The sequence below is a fragment of the Callorhinchus milii genome, unplaced genomic scaffold, assembly GCF_018977255.1.
Source record: "Callorhinchus milii isolate IMCB2004 unplaced genomic scaffold, IMCB_Cmil_1.0 Scaffold23, whole genome shotgun sequence".
NCBI classification, from domain to species: Eukaryota; Metazoa; Chordata; class Chondrichthyes; order Chimaeriformes; family Callorhinchidae; genus Callorhinchus; species Callorhinchus milii.
In genome coordinates, this window is record NW_024704764.1 from 2,068,018 (window position 1) to 2,082,569 (window position 14,552).

A 14,552-nucleotide genomic window follows, 5' to 3' on the forward strand; every position below is an offset into this window, starting at 1 on the left:
GGGGGCGAGGGAGAAATGAGCCCCCTGCCCGAAGCCTTTTTCAAAGCAGCCATGAGGGATATTGTACAGCCTGCAATGCGATCACTAAACCAAACCCACAAGACCCCCAGTGACTGTGAGATACACCATGCAGCTATGTCCCCACAGTGTAGCCGGGGATGGATTTGAACATAAACCCATCAATAATAATAATAATAATAATTTGGTCACTTAATCCACGACTGTTTGTAGGACGCTCCTGGGCGCAATCAACTGCTGCGTTTCGCCCGCAAAATATACAGTCAATTCACTTCACATTTTGCAGCGCTTTGAAACATCTCGAAGACGTAATAGGGCGCCATATCGAATGCAATTAATATTATTATTATTATTTTATTATCAGATATTCCCACCGCTGACCCTGTGTTAGAAATGAAATGAAACACCTTACCGTGCTCCGTGTCACACTCAGCGATACCGAGGGGGTCTGGAAACGGGACACCTTTTATTAATAATAATCCTGGTATCTGACACAGCGCATTATAAGCTCAAGAAAGTCTCAAAGTGCTTCGAAAAGTTTCCGTGAGATATATTACGAAGCCAAACTCAGCAGCCAGCCAACTTGCGCGCAGCAATGTCCCACAAACAGCCATGAAGTGAATGACCAATTTTATCGAGGTTGGGGTGGGGAGGTGGGGGGGGGGGGGGTCGGGGGATGCGGGGATTGTTGGCCACGATGAGGGGAAAGAGGAATTCCTTTCTTTTTTTTGGAGAGTTCCGCAGAGATATTTGACGCCCACCTGAACACAGGGCACGACAGACCTCAGACTAACATCTCACCTAAAGGACATGGTTCCTTCATGTTAATGAGTTTGATGAAGTAGCCAAGGTGTTTCGACACTCATGAGAATAGGCTATTCGGCCCAATCAGTCTATGCTGGTGATAATACTCCACACACGCCCCCACCCCTCCTACTCCCTTCTCCTCTGTTCCCTTCTCTCTCATCTCTGCCTTTTTTTGTTGTTTCAGTCGCAACCGTCAGCAGCGAGTTCCACATTCTCACTTCTCTCTGCATGGAAAAAGTTCCTCCGAAATTCCCTGTTAATTCCCGAATACTGGCTAACTTATACAATATAATGCATGTATTTACGTTGCGCTTTTCACATCGGGAGGACATCTGAAAGTATCTGGATTCACCCACAAGTCGAAACAGCCTATTTCCATCCAACTTATTGAATTCTCTCATCATCTCAAACACCTCTCTCACATCCCCTCACAATGACCTCAACTTGCCCAATCTTTTTGGACCTCTTATCTAAACCCCCGACCCCACGATCACTCCCCCTTTGAAGATCCTCAGCGAGAATTCTCCCTCCACCACAGGTCATCAACATCAAGGGAAGCAGCAAAAAAAAAACTTCCAGTGCGTCATCGAGCCAATCAACAGAGAAAATCCTTTCATCCTTATCCACACGCTATAAACTTCACGTGATTTCAGCAGATCTGCTTTATCACCGCTTTGTGCACTCAAAGTCCAGCGACACCCATCGACAGTGGAAACAGTGAAAGAAATCTCCCCACAAACTCTGAGCTTCGTGCCCGAGAGCAACGTCCAGCGACCACGGTCCTTGCTCAACTGGTATCGACCGTTCTGACAATTGTGACAGATTAATAATAATAATCCTTGCCTTTGATGAAGGGAATTAATTGACTGTATATTTTTGTGGGCGAAACCCAGGGGCCAATTGCGCAGAGTAGAATCCCACAAAGAGTCATGGAATCGACAAGAGAGAATTAACTTGAGACTTGGTTACAGATTAAGAACACGCCTGGCTCACTCGTCGCCCAGTTTAAGATCTCGCTGTCGTAAAGAAAACAAATAGACTTCCCATTGTGGTCCGATAGGTTAAATATTTTCCAAAGGCTCCCAGATAAAGCATGAACTCAGCTCTGCAACTCCACTGAATGCAAACCAGACCAAGGGATACTAAAGACCTAGCAACGTCCCATAGCAACGTCGAAGTGATATCGTTCAACAAAAGCTCCAGCCAAGCAAAGGCCAACTGAAAAATTTAGAAAGAATTTTTTTCCCCCAAGTGTCGGCGGCGTTGGGGGGGAAAAAAAAACATCTCGAGGGATCACAACAACTCTCATTTATTTTGATTTGCTGAGGTGGGTGTCTGACCCGCACGGAAACCCATTGCTTTGCTTAAAAGTCGCCAAATCCGACTGAGAGTTCCTGATACTGTAGACTGTGCGAGTTCAAGCTTCAACCTTCTAACTCAGAGGTAAAATTGCTAACGACTGAGCCAGGCTGCGATTAAATAATAATTCTTGCATTTGACATAGCGCCTTATCGCCTCGTTGAGACGTCTCAAAGCGCTTCACAGAATACACTGTAAACGGCAGTGACTGTGTTTTCGTGGGTCAAATGTGGCAGCCAATTGCGCACAGTGTTGACCCACAAACACTCATGGATTTTTGGTTTGGAGGGATTGTTACCCCCGGAAAGCAATCCGTTAGTTAACTGTCAAGCGGGTTCCTACTTACTGCTGGACAAACAGAGGCATATGGAGTGAGGAAATTTGCCTAAGGTTTCGCCCCGTCTGGGAATCGAACCCATGTCCTCTTGCTTGCGAGGCGGTTGCTCTAACCACTACGCAGAAGAAATGTTAGCCAATTTTCCTTACTCGACACCCCTCTGTTTACACAGCAGTGAGTAAGAACCCGGTTGTTAGTCGATTGGCGGATCACTTTTCCGGGGTAGTAACCCCTTAAAAAAAAACAATAATAATAATAATAATAATTTGGTCACTCAATCCAAGACTGTTCATGGGACGCTGCTGTGCGCAATTGACTGCCGCGTTTCGCCCACAAAATATACAGTCACTTCACTTTACAATATATTCTGCGAAGCGCTTTGAGACGTCTCGAAGACATGAATGCAAAGATTATTTATTATTACTATATCTGTGCATCCTAAAGGATTGTTCCGGGTTTACTTTTTCATTCCCATTTTAAAAGTTATGCACCTCATTGAGGCCGACTTCTCTCACACCAGAAGAGCCTGAGCTTCATATCAAAGTAGTAGCACCAAAGGAACACAACAGATGGAACAGCCGAGAAATCCTCTCACACAAAGAGACAAATCATCTGAAATGACCAAATTATTTTCGTTTCAATTTCTGGTGAAAATCGATTCTGGAGCAGAATTGGGGGAAGTAAAAGCAAATGGGTATATAAATGACGGGCGCAAATTAATGGTTGGAGGCTTGGGAATAGCGGAAGGGGAACGAGCTGAGAGGTGCAAAGTGCAGACGAGAGAAAGTGGGCCCTGAAGCAATTCACAATTTGAATACAATTCGCAGACTTTTGTGGGCGAATTTAGAGTAAAATCCTGTGGAATGCTTCGAGACATCCTCGCAAGAAGTTTCAATAATAATAATAATAATCCTTGCCTTCGATATAGCGCCTTAGCACGTCTTTCAGACATCTCACGGTCTCGCACTTCACAGAATATATTGTAAAGTGACTGTATGTTTCGTGGGCGGAAAGCAGCAGCCGACTGCACACAGCAGTGTCCCACAAACAGTCGTGGATTGAGTGACCAAATTATTATTATTAATTTGATTTTTTTTGAAGGGATTATTACCCTGGAAAAGCGATCTGCCACTCGACTAACAACCGGGTTCCTATTTACTGCTAATGTAAACAGAGGCGTGTGGAGTAAGGAAACATTCCCAATGTTTCGCCCTGTCCGGAAATCGAATTGTGCTGTATTGTAACTTGCTTTGCCCAACCTAAACTGCAGAAATACATTCATTACACACGGGAGACCAAAAAGTCCTGATACCATTACAATGTCTAATAAATCTGAAAGAAACAATGATATTTTGTTTTTGTTTTTATATAATAGGGGAGATATCACAGCTTCTTAGTCACCCGTATTAGTGCAACTGAGAACAAGGTTAGGTTCAGGTTTGAGAATACTTAGACGTCAATTACAGTTTGGATCTATTCTTTTCAGACAACTGCACTAAAAGCATTCCTTGGTGTCACCTCCGTGAACCGGAAAAACCTGCCCCAGAACAAGGCCGTCTCAGAAGGTTCACGCACTGTTACACCGAAAAGAGATTTGTTCAGCTCCTGAGGAATGCTGTACACATCACTTCCCTCATAAGAACATAAGAACATATGAAATACGAAAAAAAGGCTAGTTTGCCTTCCAACTTCCCGGCGGTTGCACGCACATATGCCCCGAACTACCTCTGCACTATATCCCTTAATATTATTTCCTAAAAGAAAACTAGCTGATCTGCGCTTGAAAGAATCAACACTCCTTGCTCTTCTTCAACCGTGTCCTTAGGGAGCCTGTTCCACAGGTTTACTACTTGCTCAGTAGTGAAATTCGCTCACTGAAGTAGTGTTTCTTTTTTGTTTCTGCGACCTGTGGGCCAACCTGTTGTTTGGCAGCACTCGCTCCACTGGCTCAAACCCCACGCTGGGACTCAGGATCACACAGTCTAAGCTGACCCTCCAATGCAGCACTGGGGGTTTGTTGCATTGTCGGAGGCAGTGTTCTTCGGCTGAGACTTTAAATTGAGGTCCCAACTGCCTGTTCAGGTGCATGGTGAAGATCCCCAGACACTATTCAAAAAGAACTGAGAGTTTCTCCCAGTGTTGTTCCCCCCAAATCCTCCTTGGGGTCTTCTTGGAGCTGAACTGCCTCCAAGGTGACATGTTTGGTTAGGGAATGTCAGAATCGAGCCACCCCTCTGCGGAGGTCTCGGAAGTCTTGTTCCTGAGCCAGGCAGGTCCGCAGTATTCCAGGGCGCTGCTGCTGACAGCACCCCAGCCTGGCTCATGGACAGAACCTGGAAGGGCAGACCAATACTGGGGGCAGGGAGTCATCCCACTCAGCTCCTGTTAAGCCAAAACCCTAATGGGTAGAGTGGTCCTCGCTGGACAGGCAGCAGGAAAGCTTACCAGACAGCAATATCAATGGCAAGCTACGCAGTCTTAATTGGCTAGACTCCAGCAGTTACTCCAAAGAAAACTCTGGGATCCCCAAGCCTTGGCTCCTGCCAACCTGCGCCTAATACTTTCCGGAATTAGGCGGCAAATTATTACTGAAGTGATGTGTGTGAAAGTCTGGCTCTGCACAAGGGCACTTAGTCCATTAACCTGAGTGCAGTCTGGTCTTGATACTAAGGTATTAACCCGAAAAGCAAGTCTTGACACATTGAGGGCACCAATTCTAAGCCTGACCTCTCCCTTCTTGGCTCAACCAGTAGAAAGTACTGTGAAGGGACTAGGAGCAATGAACCTGGCTGATTTTATCCTCCCTTGTCCTGGGGGAGCTGGGGCTAATTTAGCTTCTCCAGGAGCCCAGAAAACTCAGCATTGAGTAGCATTCGACCCAACAAATTCTCAGACGCTAAGCTGCAGATCTCTCCACTCTACAGTCCAGCCCCAGGTACATAAAATCCGTTTTGACAATGACGAAACAACAAAACGACATTTATATAGCGCTTTTCACATCGAAAAGACATCCCAAGGCACTGGACTGTTAAGGGTTTGCATCCGAGCTGAGGGTTAGAATCAAGAGGGACTGAGGTGTGTGGAGGGGGGGGGGGGGGGAGGGGTGGCCGAAAGCACGATCAAAGAACAAATTAAATGTGCTTTAATGGTATGAATCGTACCCGAGCAAGAGAACACTGTACAAAGACACAAAATGTTCCAGGCGGCAGAAACCTGACCACTTTCAGGATTACCAAAAAGTTTTATTCTTTGGTTAAAAGAAAAGCGTTGCCGTGGCGACGCTCTGGCTTTATTGAGAGCGCAGAAGGCTTTTTTTTTTGGGTGGGGGGGGGAAAAAAAAGCAAGACACTGAAGGCATTGAGGACCATAGGGCTCACATTACTGCACTGTGAAACTCAATGCTCTCCATACAGCCCAAATGCTGCAGACAGTGATGTGTCTCAGTAAATGGCTCAGAGACTGGCCGGCCAAAGGACATGGTGCCAAAGGACAATGGGCTACGTCCATCTTGTCTTGTTTCTTAAATGACTCCAGTGTCCTGGCCTCAGCCACCCTTCCCGGTTGGTACCCCCATTCCTCGCCGTCAGTTAATCTTAATTAAGAGAACCTCACTCTGTGGCCACAAATTCATTAAACAATGATTAAAACTTAAGACAAAGAGGGCGTAGCCCAAATGAGGGGTGTGGCCCTGGTGAAGGAGGGGTGGCCCTGGTGAAGTGGGCACGGCCCTGGTGAAGTGGGTGCGTCCCTGGTGAAGGGGGTGGGGCCCTGGCGATTGGGACTTGATTGCACTGCAAAAAAACAAGGTCCACGTATCCGGCCCCTTTCACCGAGGAGACGCCCTGATGTGATTTACGGAGTCTCTGAGCGGGAGCCGGTGCTGGGTTCGGGGAAGCAATCAATGACCTCGCATTCATCGTAATTGTACAGCGTGTTCAGGAGCAGAAATCCTGCTGTTCCCCATCCCCATCGCAACAATAAAGCTCCTGTCAAACACGCATGTACGTGTCCAGTACAAGATCTGCCCATGAGACACAGCAAAGCCTCGCGCAATGTCGGCATAATCACGTCAGCATTTTATCAACAGTGACAATAAGAATCCCTACAATGTCCTTTTGGTGTAGTTGTCCTTCATGTGGAAAGGATGTCTCAGGATTGATCGGTAAATGGCATGAGACTGTATTTTGCAGGTGAATATTCCACAAACAGTCTCGGGGCGAATGACCGATTTTTTTTCCGGGGGATTGTCGGCCAGGACTCCGGGAGTGAGAGAGAGAGCGAGCGAGAGAGAGCGAGAGAGAGAGAGAGAGAGAGAAACTCCCTTCCCTTTTCCAATAGCGTCGCGGGATCTTTAATGTCCGCTCGGTTCAAGTTTCATCCGACGGACGGCACCTCCAAACACGCAGTACAACCCCAGCTCTGCATTGGAGCCTCAGCCTGGACGCGGGACTTGAACCCACAACTGTCTGACTCAGAGGTAAGAGCGCTACCGACTGAGCCAGGCTGACGCACGTCAAAAAGCGTTCACGTCTTCTGAAACGAGCCCCAGATTTCCAACACTCTTTCTGGATGATATTCCTTCACCTCTCGCTTGGATCACATCCCACAAATGCTCGACGCTCCAAACACCTTTCGGACTCGTGAACGGAACACATTTCCGCAGTAGAGCCGCAGAATTCTGCCTGGCCCGAGCCACAAGCCCTAGCCTGCTGGGCTGGACAATTTCTGCACGATTTTGTGCCACCTCAATTTCTGACGACAACAACAACAACAACAACAACAACAAGATTCCATTTATAGAGCGCCTTTCACGTCGGGAGGACGTCCCAAGGCGCTGAGACAACTCGGACGGGCCAAGACTGGGTGCTCAAGACTGGGCGATTGTGAGGGCAGAACGTTAGAGAGAGGAGGGGGCTCGGGGCGGGGAGGAGAGTAGCAGGTGGGACGAGGGGGTCGGGAGGTGGGGGGAGGGGGGGAGGTGGGGGGGGGGCGGCGGTGGTTGGGAGTGGGGTAGGTGAACCCTCCGTAGGAGGAGACCGGCTTGCCGAGATGCAGGCAAATAACATTAGAGACTGATTAGAAGCTTTGCTTTCCCCCGGCCCCCCCCAACCACTCCCCCACCCCGAACGCCACCAGCCCCACCCCGTTCCATCCGTGAAACGCACTACTTAGGTGAACGAACACAAACACAATACGAGCGCCCATTTCAGAGGCTGCCACACACCGCCCCCTCCCCCCCCGCTCGCCTGCCCGCGCTTGATGGCTCATGCACAGCGCATGCGTAAACTGCACAGAAGCAAATACTGACCTTGAAACTCCAATAGTTTGACTGCAATAATAAAATTAAAATATGGATCAGTTATTGATCGGTCCTCCCCCTCCTCCCCCCTCCCACCGCCACCCCCACCTTTGCGCATCCGTCACATTTGCGAGACAGAAAAAGCCACGAGTTTCCCGAAATGAAGCCCGCTTTTTTTTAAAAGCAATAAACTCCCCCCGCACACCGACCCCCCCTTCCCCACCCCACGCCCAACCCCCCACTTCCCCCCCACCTCAAAAAAAAATCCGCTGGTTAAAGATCATTTCATTTAAAGGGGCACAGCCTTCAGAGAGCAAGAGGATGTTTTATCGGGGGGAGGGAAGGGGTGGGGGTGGGGGGTGAGGGGTAGAAGAGGGAGCAGGAGTGCGGGAAGCGATGTGGGCGGTGACCTAGTGCCCCCTGAAGTCATCCATTTTTTTTCTACCGTGGTGCACTCCACGGGCCACCTATGTCGGAAGCCATTATTATTATTATTATTATTATTTATATGACGATTACGGGCAATAGCGTCGCTTGCGCTGGCTCCTGGGTTGGCGCAGGCGAAGAACGAAAGCGACAAAATAAAAACGGCAGCCCCCAGTTTTGCACGAAGACAGCCGTGACCCCTTTAAGTCCGTCTTATATCTCTCTCTCTCTCTCTCTCCATAATTTGGTGCTGGTTTTCGTTGGCATCTCCGCCAGGCGCACCAGATGGAGCTGCACTGCGTGTGGACGTTGCCCTGGTTCTATTTTCAACACCGCGATCCAACAGCTCTTTTTTGCAGATCAAAAAAAATCTTGAAGCGCCCCCCCCCCCGCCACCCCCACCGAATAACTCCGCAATTTTGGAGACACATCATTGTCTTTGATTCAGAAGACCTGAGAATAACTTGGTTTATCTCCGCGCTCCTTTAGAAACCCCTGGCTCCAAAATGAGGGTGAACTGAAGACATTTCCCACGTTGCCTACATTTAAGTTCTTAAAGACAACGGCGTTCAGGGTAAGCGAGGGGGCAGGAGGTGCTGTAAATATACGGCAAGGCTGTGTGGGCAATGTGGAGTGTTCAGTATAAAGCACTCCCCTCTCTCTCTGTTTAACACACTCTCACCAGCATGTCCAAGCCGACATAGTCTGGTCACGAAGCTCCTGCTCCACATTATGAACCAGTCACGGACACCATTAAATCGAGCTGCGTAGCTTGTGCGGGCACCGACTCACGCACACAGGTCATTGCCACCGCCATTCCTCAGTGACCATGCATCGACACGGCCAGAAACCCATCTCCGTGCTTACGAGCCTCCAAACCAAACGAATCATGTGTGGGAATCTCCCAACGTCTGGCGTGCAGTGCAGCAGTCTCTCTCTCTCTCGCTCTCGCTCTCTCTCCCCGGAGGTGCACCCACCAATTCCCGGAGGCTATCAGGTCGGTGAGAGACACGGCTTGGGGGAGACCCAGCTGGGAGATAACAGCTGGAGTTTAACCAGATATTAAAAAAATGCATAGCTTACCATCGAGAGACCTGCCTGGCTTTCCTACTGCTTGTCCAGCTCGGACCACCCGTACCCCATCAGGGCTTTGGCTCACAAGGTTAACAAGAAGAATTCCAGTGATTACAAGTTGAGCCTCGCAGTGCAAAGCCCCCTCCCCCTCCAACTTGTGGTATTTCTTAACAGATTTCACACATGAATGAAACAGAGACCTGGGTAAAGCTTTCGGGGCCCACACCGGAGGCTTCAGGAACTCAATGAAACTGCTAAGCACCGCCATGGAAGACGTGACTGGTTCAGAGAGAAGGTGGGGCGGAGAGACTGGCCTGGACTTTGCCCTCAGTGAACGTTCCCTTCTCGCACTGATGCATCCTGTACTGCTGAGAAGATTCCAGCCACAGGAACGCCATGTTCTGGACCAGGGGCCGTCTGACATTTTGGCAGCTGAGGGCCGGACGCCCTATTTGAGAAAAGTCCGTGGGCCACATAAACAATATGGCTGTGCTTCCCCTTCCAGAAACATAACATAACATTGACGGTTATGGAGGGAGCGGATGGGCCGGATGGAATGGAGGGAGGGAGGGAGGGATAAATAATACTAATAATAATATTTGCGTTTGATATAGCGCCTTATCACGTCTTCGAGACGTCTCAACGCGCTTCACAGGATATGCTGCGCACTTTGTGGGCAAAACACAGCAGCCAATTGCACACAGCGACGTCCCACAAACAGTCATGGATCGAGTGACCATATGATTGTTATTTTTTGAAGGGATTGTTACCCCCGGAAAAGCGATCCGTCAATCGACTAACGACCGGGTTTCTACTTACTGCTGGTAAACAGAGGTGTGGAATTTTGTTGTTGTTGTTGTTGTGCGTGGAGTAAGGAAACTTGCCCAACTGGGTAGCCAGTGAGAGGCCCCAAAATTCCACCTAGTCTCAGCCTGCGGGACCATTTGCAATGCAATGCAATGTAAGAGGCAGCAGAACAGTTCATCATAATCATCAGAAGCTGTGCATTTGATATCTCACTATCACATTGGGAGGACCTCTCAAAGCGCAACACAGGAGGCACTGTAAAGTATAGTGACTGTGTTTCGTAGTTGAACGCACAGCACTGCAATGTCTCGCAAACAGCCATGAAGTAAGCGATCAGTCTGTGACAGCCTGTCTCGGAGCTTCCCCCCACCCACACGCACACACACACGCACACACACACACGCAAACACACACACGCCTGGTCAGTAATATTTTTTGCAACAAAATGATGTCAAGGTCGCAAAGAACTTAACCTCCAGTGACACACACACACACACACACATACATACAAACATACAGACACACACATGCGCACACACAGACACGCACACAGACAGACATGCACACGCACGCACGCACCCACAGATGCGCGCGCGCACACACACAGGCACACGCCCACACATATGCAGACGTGCACACAGACATGCATGTTCACACAGACACGCCTGCACGTGTGCACACACACACACGCACGCACGCACGCACGGGTACGGAGAGAGGCACGCAACGATACAGAAACGCATACACACACAGACACGCCTGCGCAGACATGCACGCACATAAACACGCACGCTGCACACAGACAGAGACTCGCATGCACGCACGCAGATACGCACGTGCGCACAGACACGCACACCTCAACACAAAATACTAATTGTTTTGATTTCCCCTTTCCCCCCCCCCCCCAACCCCCAGGTAATGCTGAATCAACCGACCTCATACAATTGGCTGCACATCTTGAGGTGTAGGGTGGGGGGTGGGGGAGGGGGTTGTTGAGGGGGGGGTTTGAGGGGGAAAACATGAGAAGGCGTGTCATACGGTGGTGCCCCCTCCCATGATAACAATAATAACATCTTATCACAATGTCGAAACATCAGAAAACCCTTCACAGGATTTACCGTCAAGTGCAGTGACTGTATTTTGAGGGCGAAACGCAGTGGCTAATGTGCGCACAGCGATGACCCGCAAACAGCCATGAGGCGGTTGACGCATTATATCTGGCAATCGTTGGCCGGGGAAACCCGGAGAAACTCCTTCTGTTTTCAAACAGCGGGATCTTTAAGGTCTCACCCCGAAGACAGCGTCTCCAACAATGGCGCACTCCCTCAAGTCCGTGTCGGAGAGGGTATCAGTCATTTCTTGATTGAATATTTCCTGCTTTGTGCCACCAATCAAGAAATATTCAATCGAGAACATTTATGTTGTTTGCCCGACCATAAAGGTTGGCCGCCACTGCTCCAGAAGGTTCCAACTGAGATATCTCCCCTCCGACCGTGTCTTCCTGAGTAACAGTGGATGCCCGACCTCTCCTGACCATCTCCAAACATTCAGTGTTGTTGTTGTGTTAAGTTTCTGCCACCAGCAAAGGGGGGAAGCCATCGTCACTGTCTGTCACCATTATACAACAAGGTGGAAACTCTCTTTAGTCTTAAAAATTTGCACTGGTCTGAACGCCGTTCGCCCTCTCCCTCCCGCCCGGGTTTTGAAAAGAATGGCTCACGGTAACTCACACGTTGGGGGGGTGGGAGAGGGTGGGGGGAGAAGGGGCCCACAGAAGGGGTTGGGGGGGAAGCCCAGATCAGGAGTCTCTGGCAACTCTGGGAGCCATTGTCTGATTCCCGTTTCTCAGAGAGACAGAGAGCGAGACACAGAGAGAGAGAGAGAGAGAGAGAGGATGGAGGGAGAGGGGGGTAGGGAAGGAACGCAAGAGAACGAGGAAGAGAGAGGGAAGGAACACAAGAGAGAAGGAGCGAGCGGGAACGTGAGAAAGAAAGGAGAAAGAAAGAAGAGAGAACGCGCGAGAGAGAGAGAGAGAGAGAGAAAGAGTAGGAATTGGGATAATGTCGCTGCAATCATCCAGTCCAGTCAAAGGTCAAAGAAGGAAGAGCAAAAGTCCTTGGATTTGACCCTGTTCCGCACCTCAGTGAAAAGTTCTCAAAGCGCTTTGTCTCGGGGGCGAGCGTCTTGTGGGCAAACACACACCGGCTGTCGCGTTCCCCCGCAAAACACACACTCATGACACTTCACAGAAAAATCCCACCAAGCACTTTGAGACGTTTCGCTAATGTGGTCGGGTGAAGCCAAGGCTTCGAAAGCACCGCATCAGACGCAAGGAACATTATTATTTTAACATCAAAAATATACCCCCTAAAAAAGACATCCGTTACGCCACACAGATCACCAGAAATGTTTTAAAATATTAAAGAAATTGTCACATCGTTAGGACTAATGGACACTTCATACAGTTCGCGCTGTTCAAAATTTCAGTGATTGCGTTTTTTTTTCCCCAAAGGTAAATTCTGCCCCGAAATATAAACTGGTGCGGTTTTGGTGATTTAAACGCAGCAAAATAATGTGAATGTCACAACGAAACTGTGAAATATTTTAGCAGCACATAAATCCTAGTTTCTCCCCTTCCTTTCATACCCTACGTATTCTTAAACCTTTCCAATGCGCTTCACAAGTAATTTTGCCCACAAAACGCAGTCAATTCCCTTGACAGTATATTCTGCGAATCTCTTTGAGACGTCTCAGCAATGTGATGAGGCGCCGTATCAAATGCAAGGATTATTATTATAATTAGGGTCGAATGTAGTGACTGTGTGTTTTGTAGGTGAACGCAGCAGCATGAAGTGAGTAGCCAGAGAAACTCTCTTCTCCTTCTGAATAGCGCCACGGGATCTTTAACGTCCACCCGAACAGGCACAGACGGGACCTCGGTTTAACGTCTCATTGTTGGCCGAGCTTTCAGCCATTATATCTCCAGCTCCCTGAAAGCATCTTCCCAAATCCATTTGCCTTGTGTCCTCCCCCCACCACCCCCCACCACCCCCCCTCTCTCTCTCTCTCTCTCTCTTTCTCCCTGATGTCAAAACACGATTCCTGAAAAAAAACTATTGCGTTGGCCTTGTGTCTGGTCAGTCGGGCAGTGTTTCCCCCACTACCCCTTCTCCCCGCTTTGCCCAGCGACCTCATTGTCTCTGTTACACACTCGCAGGCTCTCTCCTGGCTGATAGACGCACACGTCCATTAGGGGAGTTTCAAGAGGAATGTGGCCAGGACAGAGACATGAACCCTCGAGACTTGAAGGGAGTGTAGGGATGGAGCGGGGCAGTGGTGTTGGATGGACAGACAGCTTGCTCCGAGCTGAGAGACGACGTAGACTCGAAGGGCTGACTGAATGGCCTCCTTCCGCACCGCAATATTCTACAATTCTACGATAATCTGACCTAGACGGCAGCAGGGATGAGGAACCTACCATCTTGCCCGTTCTGGCTGGCTTCTTGCCACCCTTGTATTTACTTTAAACCTCTCGCTTTAATAAATCCTACACTTTTGTCTCAGAGACCCATCGAAGTGTATCTCTCGAGGTCATTGTCTCTCACAGAACTGCCACCAGAGTTGCTTAGGAACATTCATTACCCGAACACACTGCCAACAAAAGGGAAGCTCACAGCAGAGGGAAGGCCCTTTTGTGCACTTTGTGCTTCGGAACTTTATTGACACTTTGGGTTCAGGAACTTATTGCCCCATCCCAGAGCCCTCCTCCTCCTCGCCCCCTCCCTTGCCTCCTTCAAGGCCAGACTCAAGACCTTCCTTTTTGGCCGAGCCTTTGGTCATCTTCCCTCCCCCACCCTCCCCTCGAGACCAGACCAGCCGGGAATATTGGATGATTGGAGCTTTCGGTGTTGAACGCTGGAATGGAGCGGTGGGGAAACAGGGAAAGGGGGTAGCGATGGAGGAAGGAGGGAGGGAGATGACGGAGGGGAAGGGAACAGGGGGAAAGGGGCAGGGGGGGAACTCAGGGGGGAGATGGGGAAGAGTCAACCTCCACTGTATAGACATCGCTCTGAGGACACGAGCCCCCATCACGGCCCAGTCTGATTTCAGGATCCTCTCTCTCATCTACAAATCCCTTGGTTCCCTGACACCTCCTTTTCTGACCTCCTTTCGCCCACTCCACCACCCGCTGCCTCCACTCGGCCTGTCCCTCATCCTCTCCACGTGTGTGCACGACAGTGCTAGGCACACCCAGCGCGCACACACATACACGCACACACACACACACACAGACACACACGTGTGTGCTGGTCATTTATGTGAGACTGTTTAGAGTCTGTGTGAACACCTCAAGCTGTTTACCACGTACAGGAGCTCTGACCCCTTTTGTGACGACCAGTGAAGCCCGTGGACAGAGCTTTACTT

The 14,552-nt window shown here is 49.4% G+C and overlaps 1 long non-coding RNA gene across 1 annotated transcript in view; it reads right to left on the reverse strand.

The window, feature by feature from the left end:
• Nucleotides 1-448: 448 nt before the first annotated feature.
• Nucleotides 449-14,552, reverse strand: part of LOC121850649 — a 15,895-nt gene continuing 1,791 nt past the window's right edge. The window contains exons 2-3 of the long non-coding RNA XR_006085693.1: nt 7,830-7,850; nt 449-466 (exon numbers count right to left, since the gene is read on the reverse strand). This is a non-coding gene — a long non-coding RNA (uncharacterized LOC121850649). The remainder of the gene's footprint in view (nt 467-7,829; nt 7,851-14,552) is intronic.